Raw genomic sequence first — 17,453 nt, forward strand, 5'->3', positions numbered from 1 at the left:
CATCTGCTGGCCTTCAAGTGTTGTTTGTGGCTTCTGCAAAACTCCCCCAAAATTCCCATTTAATTTCTTATGCCGGCCTGTAACATATGGAAACTGCAAGGGAAAGTCTTGATGTGGAAGAGATAATATTGAAGAACAAGGGCTTCTGAATGCTACTGATACAGCATGCCCCAAAGTCTTAGGGCAATTCTAAGCTTTAATAGCTCTAATCCAGGGGTGGGGAACCTGTGGCCTCCTTTTATTAAAGGGATTTGTTCTGTGAAGTTTGGATTCAGTCAAAGGGCACACTTGAGGACCTACAGGGCCACAGGTGCCCTTAATGCCAGAGGTTCCCCACCCCTGCTCTAGGCTATTTAAGTTAAGAACCAGAAACAACCACTTTCTTAAGCTTCCAGCCTGTTTGTTTATTTATTTGAATGGAGGAATGCTATATAACCAAGTCTCTGAGATAAACAAAAGGCTAATGTATATAATGGATGGATGGATGGATGGATAGATGGATGGATGGATGGATGGATGGATGGATGGATGGATGGATGGATGGATGGATGGATGGATGGATGACTTTAAACTATTAAAACTTAAGACCACCCTAGGATTTTGGGACAACCTATACACAGATCTCTGCTTTAACTTGTCCCTTACTGATGTGCATGCAAGTCATTGATAAAAATTATGAGAAAGGCCAGAGACTGCTAGGGCAAGGTGTTGCACACATTTTGCATACACAGTCATTTTCAGGAGTCTTGGCTTCACTGTTTTTCTTTGTTAAAAGGCAGAGTTTGATTGGGGTAGGGAGGAAGGGGAAGAATTTCCAGAACTGAATGTAGTGTAAAAGCCAAAGGCATCAATAAAACCTATATTTTAAAAAAGATATTAGAGTAGTGATTTAGGGGATCACACAATAAACAAAGAAAGCTTCTCAAACATTGTAGAGTCTTGACACCAACCACATTGTTCTGGGAGAGCCAGAGTGCAATGAGACTTCATCAAGATGTATTTTAGAGACACAAACTGTGGGTCAAGGGCTCATGGAGAGGGAGTAGCAGCTGACAGCTATGATTCATCAAATCAGAGTAAGAAGTACCTTGATCTATCCCAACTCCTTTTCCTCCCGGGAGCCTAATCAACAACTGGGCAAAACAATGCTAGTAATAGCTCAGTCCAATTCAAACTATCCCATGCAGTCATGCTTGAGAATGCAATGGATCACCTCCTAGAGATGTTAGAATGTTTCAGACCTGGACAAGAATAAGAGAAACCATGGAAGGGTTGCAATCTGCCCCGGAGAAAGGACTTTGAATACTGATTAAATCTTCCATGCAAGTATCTAAGTAACGATTCCCCTGGACTTATTTTCAAAAAGTCCAGCACAACTAACAATCAGACTTTTCAGATGACAGCTGCAGTTGGTAATCAGATGGTGTATTTCACTCATCCTCAGCAGGGAGAAAATGGGATCTTTCCAGCCACATCATAGACTGTATAATCCCTAATGGATCATCTTCTTCTAAACTGAAGTCCAATCAAGAGGATATAAATCTGTCAAAAACTAAAGAGCTTAGCTAAAAAAAAAAAAAAGTCCAAAAATGACCACTCCTCATCATTAGCCAGAATTGTGAAGAAACACAACAAAAGAAATTGAAATCATTATCTCCTTAAACTGCCAGTCTGGTCTCTCATTTGGGTAGAAAGACATTACAGTCAGTTCTCTAAGCCCAAATGCTAATTATATACACTTATGTATATAAGCATATAAAGAATCTATCATTATGTGCACATATAATGATTAAAGAAAGCTATAAGTATGTATTATATGAAGACTATATCATTATATAGATATAGAATAATAATAGCTGGCATTTTTACGGCACTTCAAGATTTGCAAAGGGCTTTACATAAATTTCCTAAATTGGTCTTAACAACCCTGTGAGGCAAGAGCTATTTTTATCCCCTATTACACATGAGAAAACCAAGGCACAGCAAGGTTGTGACTTGCCCAGGGTCACATGGTAAGTATCTAAAGTCAAATTTGAATCCAGATCTCCCTGCCTTCAAGTCCAACACTATTACACCATTCTGACCTTCATACTATATAACATGGCAGACCTTTTTCATTCTGTTCACCATTCTGCTCATGCTTTCATTTACCTGATTTCTCAGATGATGAAGACAAACCAAACTTTGGTTCAAGAACCTAAGAAAAATATTCCAAAGGTTTTTTGCGTTTGTTAATTTCGTTGCTCATCCACATGACTTTTTTTTCTCAAATTAAGTTTACATGGCTTTTCCAGGTCAAAAGTTAAATACCATGAAGAAAAAAGTATTAATGTCAGTTGCAGTGGTTCTTATGCTCAAAAGGGTCAAGAACTCCCTTTTAGCTCAAAGGATGTTTGGCATTCAGTAGATTAACATACTGACTTTATCTCCAGGGGGCCCTGTTTTTGCAGAACTTGGATGTGAATTTGTCATTCTCATCTGGTCTAGAGCAAGACAAATGGGAGCTGTAAACTCATCCACACCTTGTTCTATAGTCAGCTGTTAGTGTCTGAGACCTGAAAATGAGATTAGGATGGGTTCACAGAGGTGAGCAGAAAGTTAAAGCATCTTTGAGATACAGAGACAGAGAGACAATGAGTCATAAAGTGATTTTATAATTCAAAAGAAAACCAAACTAAAACTTTTGAATCTGCAGTCAATACACAACCAAAAGTTTTGTTCTCAAGTTTTACAGAGTCAGCTTCAGTGAATATCTAAGCATCAGCCACTCCTGCTACTTTCAGCAAATGTACTGAATAGGTGTAACTGTGTTCCACTTAGCTTCCACTTCTGTCCCACTACCATTCCCAGATTTAACAATTAACTTGGTTAAAGTTCCACATCTTTAAAGAGACACTATTTGACCTGTGTTTCTTCAAGTATCCCTATGCTGTTCTCAACAGTACTATCGGAAATGGAAGTGTGCATCCTCCTATAAAAATAAGGCAGAAGGTTGTCTGAACTAGATAGGGGAAGAGTTGAGGGGTAAGGAGCTTTAGAAGACAAGAACAAGAAAGCGGGAAACGGGGCACATTTTCACCAACACAAGTAAGTGGCTATTTGGCAAATTTCATAAGCTTCTAACAATTAAAAGGAAATTTTATCTTATGGCAATGTCCAAAGGGAAAAAAATCATTCTTGCCTTCTGAGAAGGTAGAGCAAATACAAAGCCCAAAAATCCAAGCCTCATAAAACTTTTCAGTATCTCCTAGTTTCAGAAACATGTTACCAAATGCACTCCTAATTGTGGTGGGAAGGTTTACAGCTCTCCAGAGGCACAAAAATCCCAATTCAGTTTACACAGCCTGTCTAAGATATACTGTTAGCAGTTAAAATTGCTCGGCTCAACCGGAACACCGAGCAACTGTAGAAACTACCATGAGGTTGTTGCAATAAAAATCTGTAATGAAAAGAAACTAAGGCACAAAGTTCTGAGCATGATCAATTTCTTAGCAAGACTAGCAATTTCCAATAAAAGGGGTCCAACGCCCTTCAATAGCCAAGGATCTATCTGTCAATCGAAGCAGTTCCTTTACGTACTTGATTACATAAGGTACCAGAAGTGGTCCAGTAATGTCAAACTAACCAAAGACTATGATTGGTCACACGAGGATGAAAGGCAGGCTTTGCATGGCTTGACTCAGAGACAGGATTCCTATAACTCAGGGCAACAGGGAAAATTACAGAATTGACTCACATCCCTGCAAAGTCTCATGGCAGGCAAATATCCTATTACCAGTTTGACTCATCGTCCCTTTCCCCTTCTTCCCTTCCAAAAACTTCAGAGATTTTGAGTCTTTCTGGTCAAGCTATAGCCCATAGGAATAAGTAAATTTAACCCTTACAAACTCTGTTACCGAGGCCTATACAGTTAAGTCCAAATTTGATCCATAAATATTGATACACTGATTAAATATAATTCTCAATCAATAACTGATAAAAATACAAAATTGGGGTATCAATTTTCAATTTCACAAGGTCTTGCTGGACAGCAATCTTCATCCTGGGAACAGCTAATTTCCTTGGGGAATAGTGATCTTAGCTTGGGAAATGTATCTGACTGAATAGGGTGAACTTCAGTCAAATCTCCAGACCTCAGCCTCATTCCATCACATGAGCAATAAGCAATAGCAGGGAGCAGTTCACAGAGGGACAGGGGAATCTGGCTCTTCTTTGACACTTGGACAAAGGAGCTTGTCAATTTTCCATGAGGCTTCTGGCTTCAGTCTGGCTGCCAGTAGTATTGGCCAGCTTAGAGGTAGAGAGGTACTCCAGGTCATAGTGTCCATTCTCAAAAGCCTCATGGAAATTGATTCCATTTGCTTTCCTTTTTACTTCTCTTATGTTCAATGATCTGCTGGAGTTGATGCACAGTGCAGTCTGGCTTGGTAGTCAGAGGGCCAGCTGGAACCATCGCCCCAAGGATATCAGATACCATGGGCTCAGCCAGCCAAGCAATAGAGTGCTGCCTGGACTACAGTGGGTTTGCTTGTGACAGAAAAGAAGCCCACCTACCTCAAAAGGTAAGTCAGTGGATAAGGCCTTGAACAGGTTCTCAGGGGTACATGTGAAATTCTTTAGACCCACGAATTTAAATGGATTAAGCCTGGTTTTCTCTCCAAGTCTCTGCTCTTCTGGTAACTTTGAATGCATCCAGGAGAATCCAAAATCAGTCTGGCAGTCACAGACAGAGTGTCCCCTCCAGTATATCACATCTAGAATATATAGTAAGTCTGGTTCAGCTCACTATAAATGCAATCTAGAATTATGTATTATGTAATCTTTCCCCGTAATTGAGATGTGCTTATGGTCTCTGGGAAGAAGGGAATCTGTGGACATAGTTCCCACTCTTGCTGTATGCTGCAGTGGAACCTTCAGACACTACAATGAAGGCTCTTTACCCATGGGACACACCACAATGCACTCCTGATCCAGATCTGAAGGGGCAACAATGAGCCACTCTTTCAGCATCAGCTGGTGTTGTGCCTAGGCAGCTTCCTGATGACGTCAGTGTCCATCTTCTCTTCCTCATCTTCCTCCTCTTCCCCATCTTCCTCTTCTTCCTCCTCTTCCTCATCTTCCTCTTCCTCCTCTTCTTTATCTTCCTCTTCTTCCTCCTCTTCATCTTCCTCCTTTCCCATCTTCCTCCTCTTCCTCATCTTCCTCCTATCTTTCTCCTCTTCTCCATCTTCCTCTTCTTCATCTTCCTCCTCTTCATCTTCCTCTTCTTCCTCCTCTTCCCCATCTTCCTCTTCTTCTTCATCTTCCTCCTCTTCCTCCTCTTCCTCATCTCCCTCTTCTTCCTCATCTTCCTCCTCTTCCCCATCTTCTCTTCTTCCTCCTCTTCATCTTCCTCCTCTTCTTCATCTTCCTCCTCTTCTTTATCTTCCTGCTGTTCCTCATTTTCCTCTTCTTCCTCCTCTTCCTCATCTTCCTCTTCTTCATCTTCCTCATCTTCTTCCCTCTTTATCTTCCTCTTCTTCCTCCTCTTCCTTATCTTCTCTTCTTCTTCTTCCCTTCCTCCTCTTCTTCATCTTCCTCCTCTTCTATATCTTCTTCTTCCTCCTCTTCCCCATCTTCTCTTCTTCCCATCTTTTCTTCTTCCTCCTCTTCTTCATCTTCCCCCTCTTCCCCATCTTCCTCCTCTTCCTCATTCTCCATCCACGTCCAGTCGTCCTTGGCCTCTCTCCTGGCAGGTTCACATAATCCAGTCGCTTGGACTTCTGAAGCTCCATCCATCTGCCTCGCCCTTGGCCCTGTTCCAAGGCCTGTACTTGGACTTGCACAGGCGACGGTGAAGTGCCGTTGGGCCATTCAGATCTCGGGAGACAGAAAAGCAGCTCGCCAGGGCCTGACTCAGCGCCTCCATGTTCTGGGCGGGGCTGGGCGGGGGCGCGCTTCGGGGCAGTGATTGGAGGACCAAGAAGAGGCTCAGAAGGAGGCTCCAGGGTAAGCCACTTCCGCTGGTTGCGGCAACTTCGACTTCCCCGAGGGGAGGGAAGAAGAGGGCCAAGCAACCACGTGACTGAAGAGCCCCGCCCCCACCACAGCTACAGCCGTCTCACGCCCCACCCCCCATGGGTTTTGTTTTTATTTCAAATATCTTACACTTCTCAAAAATTCACATTTATTCAAAAATGAATTGGAAAAGAAGCCCACTCCTTCCAGGGACCTGGCGCCCCTAGGCCAGGAAGCGGAAGCGCTGATGCTTCTGGGCACGTGACTGAATCCCAAGGCCAGAGCAGTGAACTGGATACGTTAATGAAGCGCTTCCTGTGAGGGGGCTGGGGTGGAGCAGTAGAGAGCTAGCCTGGGACTGGGGAGGACCTGAGTTCAGATCATGCCCATGACCCCTACACTGACAGAGGAAGGATCCTCGTTTGTACATGGTTCACGTGTGATGCCAATGACGTCTCAGGCCCAGTCCAAAAGACAAAATGAGTAAAGTCTTTTCATTTATTGTTTATTTTAAACATTTCCTTTCAAATTTTTGAGTTCCAAGTTATCTCCTTCCCTTTCACCCCTCCCCCACCCACTGAGATGGCCCACAATAGGATATCAATTATACGTGTGAAATCATGCAAAACATATCTCCATATCAGCAGTATTGCAAAAAAAAAATAAATAAAGTGGGAAAAGGATACTTCAGTTTGCACTCCGAGTTCATCAATTCTCTCTCTGGAAGTGGATAACATTTTTCCATCATGAGTCCTTTGGAATTGTCTCAGATCATTGTATTGATCAGAGCAGCCAAGTCAAAAACTGTCTTCTCCAGGAAGGTCAGATACAGCGTGTAAATAGACAAGGTAGAAAAGAGGGCTGACAATTATTATAAAAGGTTTACTCCTGCCATGATGCCCAAGCTGAGCCTTAAAGGCTGTTATCGTAAATTAAGCGGTGGAAGTGAGGAGAGAAAGCATGGAACAAAGACGTCGAGGCAGGCAATGAAGCATCAGGTTTGTGCCTCATGCCATGCTGGGACTCAAGTCCTGATCACAAGGAAATCTAGGCTTTCTCTCATTTCTCCTTTTTTTAGGGAGGAGTTCTCCCTTTTTCTCCTCCAATAGAATTTTCAGAATAAAGTATATCCTTGCTATTGTTAATTAGTAAATTCCGATTGTCACTAGTGTGGCTGTTAATGCTGATGAAGATTTCCCTCGGTGACAGAGTACAGAGCATGTCATGTGTCTGATTGAACCCTTTCCCACATCTCAGGGGGTGCTCTTTCAAAGTCATTCTCCAACCAAGAGCGTCACAAACCATCTGGCACCAAAGAACTGGATTACTTGGCAAAGCCATACCTAAGAGAACAGATGGCCGTGTCTGAACATCTTGGCCACAGAAATTCACTCCTGGCCACTGCTGAAACGGGGGTCTTTAAAATCAATCCATCAGAAAAAGAAAGGGAAAAGGAGCGCAGGCTGATCAATCTGTCAGGGCAAAATTGCCTCCTTAGGAACGGCAAGTGTCTTCAGTACGTAAGATGCTTAGCGTTTCTTGTCAAAACCCTTCCAACTTGCTCATCATGAGCTTTTCAACAATTTCCCATTCAGCCGGCAACCTTTGTCAGTCCATAAGATAATGAATCGACGAGCTTATGTCCAAGTACAAATGGATTTCTGTCATCCAGACACCGTCCAGTAGATGGAGAGGAACGTGCAGCTCCGAGCAACCACCTGGGATCTAATCCTTACTGACAGTAAAATACAGCAAAAGTCTTTCCCACACGGCTTTGAAGGTTCTGTGCGTGTCCTCCAGGGAATGGGAGAAATATGCGAGGCCCGATGTTACTCACATCTGCAGCATGTCATATTAAATTAGCGGCAGCATACTTTCCTGTTGGGTTCCAAAAAGTTCTCATCTATGCACAGAAAATACTGAGGTTTAAAAATAAAATGACAAGGCTGAACCATGGCAAAGGGGGAAAATGCCTCTAGTGTCTTGGCATTCTGGTACAACAGATCTCGAGTGAATGGCAAAGCCTTGGGTGCTTAAGGCAAATGATAACGACAACAATAATAACCAGTATTCACATAGCGCCATAAGGCTGGCAAAGCTTTACAATTACTATCGCATTTGATCCTCACGGCAACCCTGGGAGGTAGATGCTATTATCATCCCCAGAGGAAATGGAAGGAGGTTAAGTAACTCTCCTAGGCTCGGACCGCTAGGAAGTATCTGAGGCTAGATTTGAACTCCGGTCTTCCTGGTGCCAGGCCCAGCTCTCTATCCACTGCATCACCTTGCTACCTTTTTATAATAATTTTTAATGAATTGTTTATTCAGGGTGACCTCCATCAACCTGGTTGCTGTGCTTCAGACAAGACTGAGGATTAAGTGTGTGCGGAGGTAGAGAGGGGCAAGGATGCTGACCCGGGATTTCACTAACATAAGAACACTCCAACACTCTGTGGATAGACAGCTGGTTTTGGAATATTTATTTTTAATCTAGTCCAACTTGACAAACACTGATTAAGCACCTACTGTATGCCAAGCACTTAGAGCTAACATTTATATAGCACTTGAAGGTGTGCAGGGTGTTTTACAAATATTATCTCATTTGATCCTCTCAACAACCTTGGGAGGTAAATGCTATTATTGTCCCATTTTTAAAATGGGGAAACTGAGGCAGACAGCAGTTAAGTAACTTGTCCAGGGTCTGAGGTAGGATTTGAACTTGAGTCCTCTTGACTTCAAGTCCATTGCTCTATCCACTGTGCCAGCTACCTACCTCACTCGGGAAACAAAGGCAAAAATAAAAAAGACTCTGCCCTCAAGGAGTTTCCATTCAACTGGAGTGGAGATACCATGCCCCAAGTTAGAATAAAGTATACATACATAAAGCAAAGCACTTTTGACCTCTGGTAGCAAATAAATAAGTATATTTTTCTCTTAATTCTGAAAATTATGTAAATGCATAGATCATAGATTTAGAGAAAGATGAGACTTTAAAGTTCTAGTCCAATCCCCTCATTTCAGAGGTGAGGAAATTGGAGCTCAAAAAAGGTACGCTGACTTGCCCAAGGTCACACAAGTAATAAATGACAAAGTCTGCATTCAAACCCATGTCTTCCCAATCCAAATTTCAGTGTACTTTCCACTGCGACCTGATGCTTCCTTCCAGCTGATGTTATAGAACTGAACTATTCCTGCCTGAGATGGCAAAACAGATGAATATTATTATAATTTTGAGACAGTAGTTCAAGAAAGAATCATAAATATTTTTCCCAACCTTCTCCTCAAGGTAATCTCAAGATTATCTTCCATCTCATCTACTCTTTCTCTGCCTCTCTCTCCATATATGTATATATATACACACACACACACACACATATGTATATATGTATATATGTGTGTGTACATATATATGTATGTATATACACATATGTGTATGTATATGTGTATGTATGCATATATACACATATACACACATATGTGTGGATATATAGATGTATATCTTATATTCACACATATGTGTATGTATATGTGTATGTATGCATATATACACATATACACACATATGTGTGGATATATAGATGTATATCTTATATTAACTTAATTATTGACCTGTTGTCTCCCTCATTAGAATGTATGCTTCATTTTTTATTAATTTTTTTTGTCGTCAACAATCACTTCCATAAGCTTTTGAGTTTAAAATTTTTCTCCCCCTCCCTCCCCACCTCCCTCCCTAAGACAGCTCATAATCTGATATAGGCTCTACATATACATTCCTATTACACATATTTTCACATTAGTCATATTGTAAAGAAGAATTAGAACTAATATGAGGAACCACAAGAAAGAGGAAACAAAGCAAAACAAAAGAAAAAAAAAGAACTACAAGTCTGCTTCGATCTGCATTCAAGCTCCATAGTTCTTTTTCTGGATGTGGATAGCATTTTCCATCATGAGACTTTTGGAGATGTCTTAGATCCCTGCAGTGCTGAGAAGGGCTAAGTCTATCAACATTAGTCATCGCACAGTGTGGCTGTTACTGTGTACAACGTTCTCCTGGTTCTGCTCACTTCACTCAGCATCAGACCGTACACGCCTTTCCAGGTTTCTCTGAAGTCTAACTGCTCATCATTTCTTATAGCACAATACTGTCCCGTTACATTTATATACCACAACTCGTTCAGCCATTCCCCAACGGAGGGGCATTGCCTCAATTTCCAATCCTCTGCCACCAGTAAAGAGCTGCTGTAAGTATTTGTGTACATGTGGGACCTTTTCCCATTTTTATGATCTCTCTGGGATCCGGCCCTAGCAGTGCTATGGGGGGGTCACAGAGCATGCACATAGAATGCATGCTTCTCGAAGACGAGGTCTTTGGTTTTTTTTGTTGTTGTCGTTCAGTCACTTCTGTTGTCTCCAACTCTTCATGACCCCATTTGGGGTTTTCTTGGCAAAGATTACTGGAGCGGTTTGCCATTTCTTTCTCCATTTCATTTTACAGATGAGGTAAAGTGATTTGCCCAGGGTCACATAAGTGTGTGAGGTGGGATTTGAACTCAGATATTCCTACCCCAGGCCCAACGCTCTAAACACCTTACCACCTAGCTGCCCTTTGTTTTTTCCTTCCTTCATATCCCCAGTGCTTCAGCACATGGCCTTGCATATAGTAAGAAGTTAATAAATGCTGGTTAACTAGTAACTGAAATTTATCAGTTTCCATTCTTAAACGAGGACAGAACATAGAACCCCAAGCCTCTCCCTTCCTTCCTGGAAGCCATCTGGCTTCACAGAATCAGTTCAAGGCCATTCCCCTGCCTGATGGCTGCAAGATTTCTTTACCATCTTACAGGCCCTTCAGAAAGTATTTACCAATTATAAAGGTATCTAGATGGCACCGTGGCTAGACTGTTGGACTTGGAATTAAGAAGATCTGAGTTCAAATCCTGCATCAAATATTTGCTAGCTATGTGACCCTGAACAAATCACTTTGCCACAGTTTCTTCATCTACAAAATGGGTCATAATAGTGCATCACTCATGAGGTTGTTCTGAGAATCAGGTGGGATAACGTATGTTTTGCAAACTTTAAAGTGCTACATATAGCTCTCATTATTATTGATGCCATTGGCCAAAACTGAGCCAGCACCATTTCAGGGTCCTGAAAGGAGCAGGACATTTGCTTTTGTCATCATAGTTTTCAGTGTCATTAGGCTGAAATGCAAACATTAGTGGAGGAGGAGTTTTAATGAAATTCTCCAGCAAGCATGGAGGAGTGGAGGTCAAATGAGCAAAGTATATGTCTCCCATGCCCTTCCCTGCTCAACCTGGGGGCTGCCTCAGTCTCCAGATGATTTAGCTCTGCCTGGTAGGTCTGGCTCCTGGAGCCAGAAGAGCAAGCCGGGCTGTGGGGCACGGAAGCTGGAACCCACCATGTGGTCACAGGGAGTCAACTCCCCCAAGTTTCCACTGGTATCTTCCAACAAATCCCTTTTCTTCTCTTTGCCTTTGGTTTGTTATCATCTTTTCATTTTCCTTCCTTTCATTTGGCCATTTCGGGAGAAGTTTATGATGGGATCTCCAAAAAATGCTTTTACCTTAAAAATCCAAAAAAGCAAAATAACATATAATTTGAGGATATTTTGTTTAAGTCAATAATTGTTTCCATGTTTGCTGGCTCTCTCTGTCCACTGTCAAACTGTTTTGATTATTAGCTGATGAAAATAAGGAAACTCTTACCCCACTCCACATTGCTGAGTAGCTCTCCCTTAATAAGGCTTATGTTCTCTGATATCATGGTTCATGAGCCCTGCTTAACCAGTTAATTCATACACTTCAAGTTCCTGACTCTCCTGTGGAAAGAGCCTTGCTCTGCTCCCAGAAGCCATTTGGTTCCATTGGCAGGCATGCTAACCTCCAGGATCAGAAGACCACCAGGACTGCGCAGAATTCATGGGGATTTCCTCATCTGCTTGCCCATAGGAGAATCCAGACACAAAGGGAACTGATTCCCTCTTCTTTTTCCTTTGTTTCAATTACATGGGACTGAGGACCAGAGTTATTTCCTGGACTCAGAAATGTGTTTTAACCAAACCCATAACTAAGAATTCTGACATAAGGGTCATTTGGAAAGTAGTGGGGTAGAACGTGCAGAAAACAACCTCCCTGATCTGACTCGGTATTATCTGGTGACCCTCCCAAAGGAGGTGGAAATAGAGGCAAGAAAGGTTGGACTCTTGTTATGTTATTGCTTTTCCTTTGCTCTTGAAGAAGACCATGACATCAGGAAGGTGATGCCATGACATGTAAGTGAATTGGATTTAAGTGAGGAAGAGCTGTGCAAGGTCACCAGCCTCTCTTTCTCCTCTGGAGTCATCTGGGACAAGTGGCAAGACCACAAGGCCAGGGGGGAATGGACCAGAGGACCTCATGGTAGGGAGGAGATGCAATCCCATCCAATTTGGTGACTTGATACAAAGCTCTAGTGGGTCTATCCTAGTTTTGACTCTCATTTTCCACAAAGATACATTAGAGCTAAAAGAGACCTAATAGGTGCAGTTAGGTAGCACAGTGACAATTAGTTGATGATGGATCAGGTCAAGAAGACCTGAGATCAAATCCTGTCTGTTTACTAGCTGTGTGACCCTGGGCAAATCATTTATTCCTGTTTACCTCAGTTTCCTCATCTGCCAAATGAGCTGAAGAAGGAAATAGCAAACCACTTCAGTGTCTTTGCCAAGAAAACCCTGAATGGGGTCAAAAAGAGCCACTACCACCACACAAAAAAATGTGTATAAATATGTATAAATAATACAAATATATATCAATAAATTTATGTATAAATGCATGAATTTTTGGATATTTAATATTTTAAGAAATATATGTATAAATATATACTACCTATTATGGTCAGCTAGGTGGCACAGTGGATAGAGTGTGACCCTGGGCAAGTCATTTAATCCTGTTTGCCTCAGTTTCCTCATCTGTAAAATGAGCTTTAGAAGGAAATGGCAAACCACTTCAGTGTCTTTGCCAAGAAAACACCAAATGGAGTCATAAAGAGTCAGACATGACTGAAATGACTGAACAACAATAACAACATTGTGATGATGATGATGATGATGATGACGATGATGATGATGATGAAGATGATGATGGTGATGAAGATGATGATGATGAAGATGATGATGATGATGATGATGATGAAGATGATGATGGTGATGAAGATGATGATGATAATGAAGATGATGGTGATGATGATGATGATGATGATGATGATGATGATGATGATGATGATGATGATGATATCCAAGCCCCTCATTCTAGGGATTGTCCAGAAAAGGTTCAGGAAATTATCCAACATCACAGAGATGGAATGTGGCAGAGCTGGGATTGAGTGAGCCCAATGAAACCATAGTTAGGAAGCACACAGGTCTTTACAATTCTTCTACTGATCCTCAGACTTCTTGATTAGATCAGAGATGCTGCTTGATGTGGAGGAAGGGAATGGGCCTGTAAGTCAGAAATTCCACTCCCCATGTAGCTATGTACAAATTGTTTTAACTCTCTGAGGCTCAGTTTTTTCATGTGTAAAATGGGTGTAGATAACACTACCTGCCCTGCCTACCTCACAGGGAGGTAGGGAGGAAAATGTTTAAGGAGAGTCTTATTATAATTATATTATATAGTATAATATTAAAATGTTTAAAGAGAGTCTTATTATAGGGAAAAGTTTGGTTGTGTGATTTTTGACTAAAGAGAAAATGCCAAGCAAAGTTCTCAATTCCTTAAGGCAATCGACATAGAAAGAAAGTGTTTTCTACTTTTACCTTGGACCATGAATCCCTACCCTTTCCTGAGCCTGGGATGGTTGGCTGATCCCTGAGCAGAGGTATAACTAGGTGGGGCAGGGCAATCAGAACTTTGACCCAGGTGCCAAAATTTAGAGAGCACCCAAACACCTTCTAAGTGGCTGGGTGGCACAATGGATAGAGCCCTGGACCTGAAGTCAGGAAGATCTGAGTTTAAATCTGTCCCCAGATACTTACTAGCTATGTGATCCTGGGCAAGTCACTTTAAAAAAAAAAACAACCTCTGTTTGTCTCAGTTTCCTCAACTGCAAAATGGAAAGAATATTAGCACCTACCTCACAAGGATCATTGTGAGGATCAAATGAGATAATATTTGTAAAGTGCTTAGCCCAACGGTCAGCACATACTAGGCATTGTAATAAATGCTTATCCCCTTCCCCTTCCTTCAGATGCTACTTCAGCAACACGTACTTGGCAAAAGAGCTGTTAGGTGGTATGTGTTTCCTTCTTCTACCTGCTACACCCCAGGTGAGCTCCTGTCTCCCCAGCAGAGGGATAGAGCCACTTCCTGTGCCCAAGATCTCTGTATTCTCCATAAATGAATTTGCCTTAAAAAGTGGATTTGACGTTTTAGTTCATGCTTTCTTGCTCTGGCCGCATTTTGTGCTAAACTCTACTGTATCTTATGGGGTATAAAAAATACCAGGTATAGGTATGCCAATATTTATCATGAGATCATCAGAGAGACCAGCCCTGTCATTTTACAAATGTCCAGAAAAGTTTCCAAGAATGAGCCGAGGTCTTGGCCAGAGCTATGGTTCAAAGGTCATGGCACTCCCAATTCAAAACTCTTTCCACCACGCCAGTTGATTCCTGTGATTGCCACCTCAGAAACTGGCAACATTTTCTTGCCTTCATACCCCCCACATACACATTTAATCCACCGACTTGGACCACAGTGGCCCCACCTTCTGTAGGTAAGTCACTTCCAACCTAGTCTTATTTGCTTTAGCCACTAAGAGCCTTTGGGGGTTTTCTCTCATTTATTTGTGTTCTGGGAGACTTCCAGAAAACCACCTTAGCTCTGAAAGGTTCAGGTACCCTCTAGGTGAGGTCCACAATGGCCTCAGAAATCCTGGACCAAGATGGATTCCTGGTTCTACTTTAGAACAAAACCTTTAGTCCAGAAGGTCCAGAAGTAGTCCTAATACCAATATGGATTCTTAAGGCTTCATTGCCCTTCCGCCATGTCAGAGCTTTCTAGATCCGTAACAGTCCAGACCTACATCTCCATTACTGATCGTAAACAGACCAATCTCTGAAAGATCAGAGGGCAAAATCCACTGGGCAGAGATGTAATTGAGATTGGGTGACCAGGGCATTGCCCCAGAGTACTGATTTTAGTGGGTACTAAATTGCCATCCTAAGACAGAAGAAACATTAGAGCTTAGCATCTAGCTAGAAATAAAAATGAGTTAAAGCAGGAAGTTACCAGGTGGCCTGTTTCCCCTCCTAGACCAAACTGTAGGTGCACTCCCTAGAGTCTACTCCTGCCCTGTTCCCTCCTTTCCCCAAAGTAGCCTCCCCAGCAGTGATCATTCTTTTTTTAATAATATTTTATCAATATCATTTTTTACATCTTATAAATTTACTTTTATGCCCCTTTCCTTCTCCCTCCCAGGGAATCATCTCTTATAACAAAGAATTTTTAAAGGAAAAATGGCAGGGGGAGGAACCTGGAAGTCCCATCTCTTCCTCCCACCTTTCTTCCCTTCAATGAAGTGGCTTCCAAAAAGGGCTTCCATGAAGGAATGAATATAGGGATGTGGAACGTTGGAAATAAGGGCAAAAAGAGACAAAGGAGAAGGAAAAAAGGAGAAGGAGGAAATGTCAGTGATGTGAAGGGGGAGAGACAAGAAGGAAATAAGCAACACCAATATAAAATAAGGCTAAATGCAATGTCACCCCAAATCTGACTAAGTTAAACCTCATTTTTTCAAAATAATAAATAAATAATGGGTTCATAGGTTTAGGGTTGGAAGGGACCTCAGAGGCAATCTTTAAAGATAGCTAGGTGGTGCAGTAGATAAAGTGCCAGTCCTGGAGAGAGGAAGTCTTGAGTTCAAATCTGGCCTCGGACACTTACTAGTTGTGTGACCTTGGACAAGTCACAATCTCTGTTTGCCTCAATTTCCTCAACTGTAAAATAAGAATAATAACAACAGCTACCTTGCAGGGTTGTTGCAAGGCTCAAAAAAGATAGCATTCATAAAGTGCTTAGGCCAGTGCCTGGCACATAATAGGCATTATATAAATGCTTGTTCCCATCCAGTCCAACTCCTTTATTCTTCAGATGAGGAAATTGAGGTTAAGTGACTTGCCCAGGACCATAGAGCTAACATATGCAAGAGGCAGGATTTGAACTCAGCTTCCTGACTTCAAGCCTCTCAGAGCTCTATCAATCATGTGAGTCACCTAGGCAACCTAGACAAAACAGCTCATTTTACAGATGGGGAAACTGAGGACCACACAAGTAAGTTGCCAACAGTCACTCATATTCTAAGTGGCAGAATCAGTATTCGAACCCAGGTTCTTTGACTTCAATAATAATAACGATGATGATGAGATGATAACAATAATAACAATTAAAAAGAATAAGGACTAGACTGTGATTTCACTGGTTGAGAGAATTAATGAATGAAGAAATTCCCTCCAAGAATGCAGATCAATGCCTTTCGGTAACATAATTCTGGAAAGCTGCCAAAAGCCATGGTGGCGAACAATTAGAAATAGGGGCTTCTAAGCCACACATATACATTTGTAAATACTATATGTAACTATAGGGCAGCTAGGTGGTGCAGTGGATGGAGCTCTGGGCCTGGAGTCAGGAAGACTCATCTTCCTGAGTTCAAATATGGCCTCAGACACTTACTAGCTATGTGACCTTCGGCAAATCACTTAACCTCATTTGCCTCAGTTTCCCCATCTGTAAAATGAGCTGGTGAAAGAAATGGCAAACTGCTTCAGTATCTTTGCCAAGAAAACCCCAAATGGGCTCACAAAGTGTTGAACACAACCGAAACAGCCCAACAGCAAAAAGCCATACACAAGGATCCCTCAAGCCACATATTGACCTAATTTTAAAATGTAGTGTTATCTATTTTTAATTATATTTTTATTTATTTTGTTAAATATTTCCTAATTACATTTTAATCTGGGCTGGGCTGTGGTCCAGCAACATGTTTGATACCTCTGGTCTACAGCATTGAGACATAAAGTGACTCACCCAGGGTAGCCCAGCTAGGAGGTGTCAGAGGCAGAAAAGGTATTCTGGGCTTCAGGGCCAGTTCTTTGTCCACTGTCACACTGCCTCAATGGTAAAAACAGCTAACATTTAGCTAGCTCGTTAAAATATGCAAAAATCTTTACATCTATTGTCTCACTCAGTAGAACTGATGGGCAAGGACTAGCCATTGGGTCTCTTTTTTTTTTTTTGCTTGTTTGTTTCAATGACACAATTTTGAAATCATTCTAAAAACAGGACTGTCTCCCTTTCCCCCAAATGTCTAGGTGTACTCTGAAGGTCAAGTTTATTATTGAGACTTTCTCTTCCTGTTTTGCTCCAATTAGTTCAAAGAGCTCAGCATACCAG

At 41.8% G+C, this 17,453-nt stretch overlaps 1 pseudogene; it reads right to left on the reverse strand.

The window, feature by feature from the left end:
• Positions 1-4,040: 4,040 nt before the first annotated feature.
• Positions 4,041-5,908, reverse strand: LOC110202593 (snurportin-1-like; annotated as a pseudogene).
• Positions 5,909-17,453: the final 11,545 nt, after the last annotated feature.

The sequence above is a fragment of the Phascolarctos cinereus genome, unplaced genomic scaffold (genome assembly GCF_003287225.1).
Source record: "Phascolarctos cinereus isolate Bilbo 61053 unplaced genomic scaffold, phaCin_HiC Scaffold_9;HRSCAF=440, whole genome shotgun sequence".
NCBI classification, from domain to species: domain Eukaryota; kingdom Metazoa; phylum Chordata; class Mammalia; order Diprotodontia; family Phascolarctidae; genus Phascolarctos; species Phascolarctos cinereus.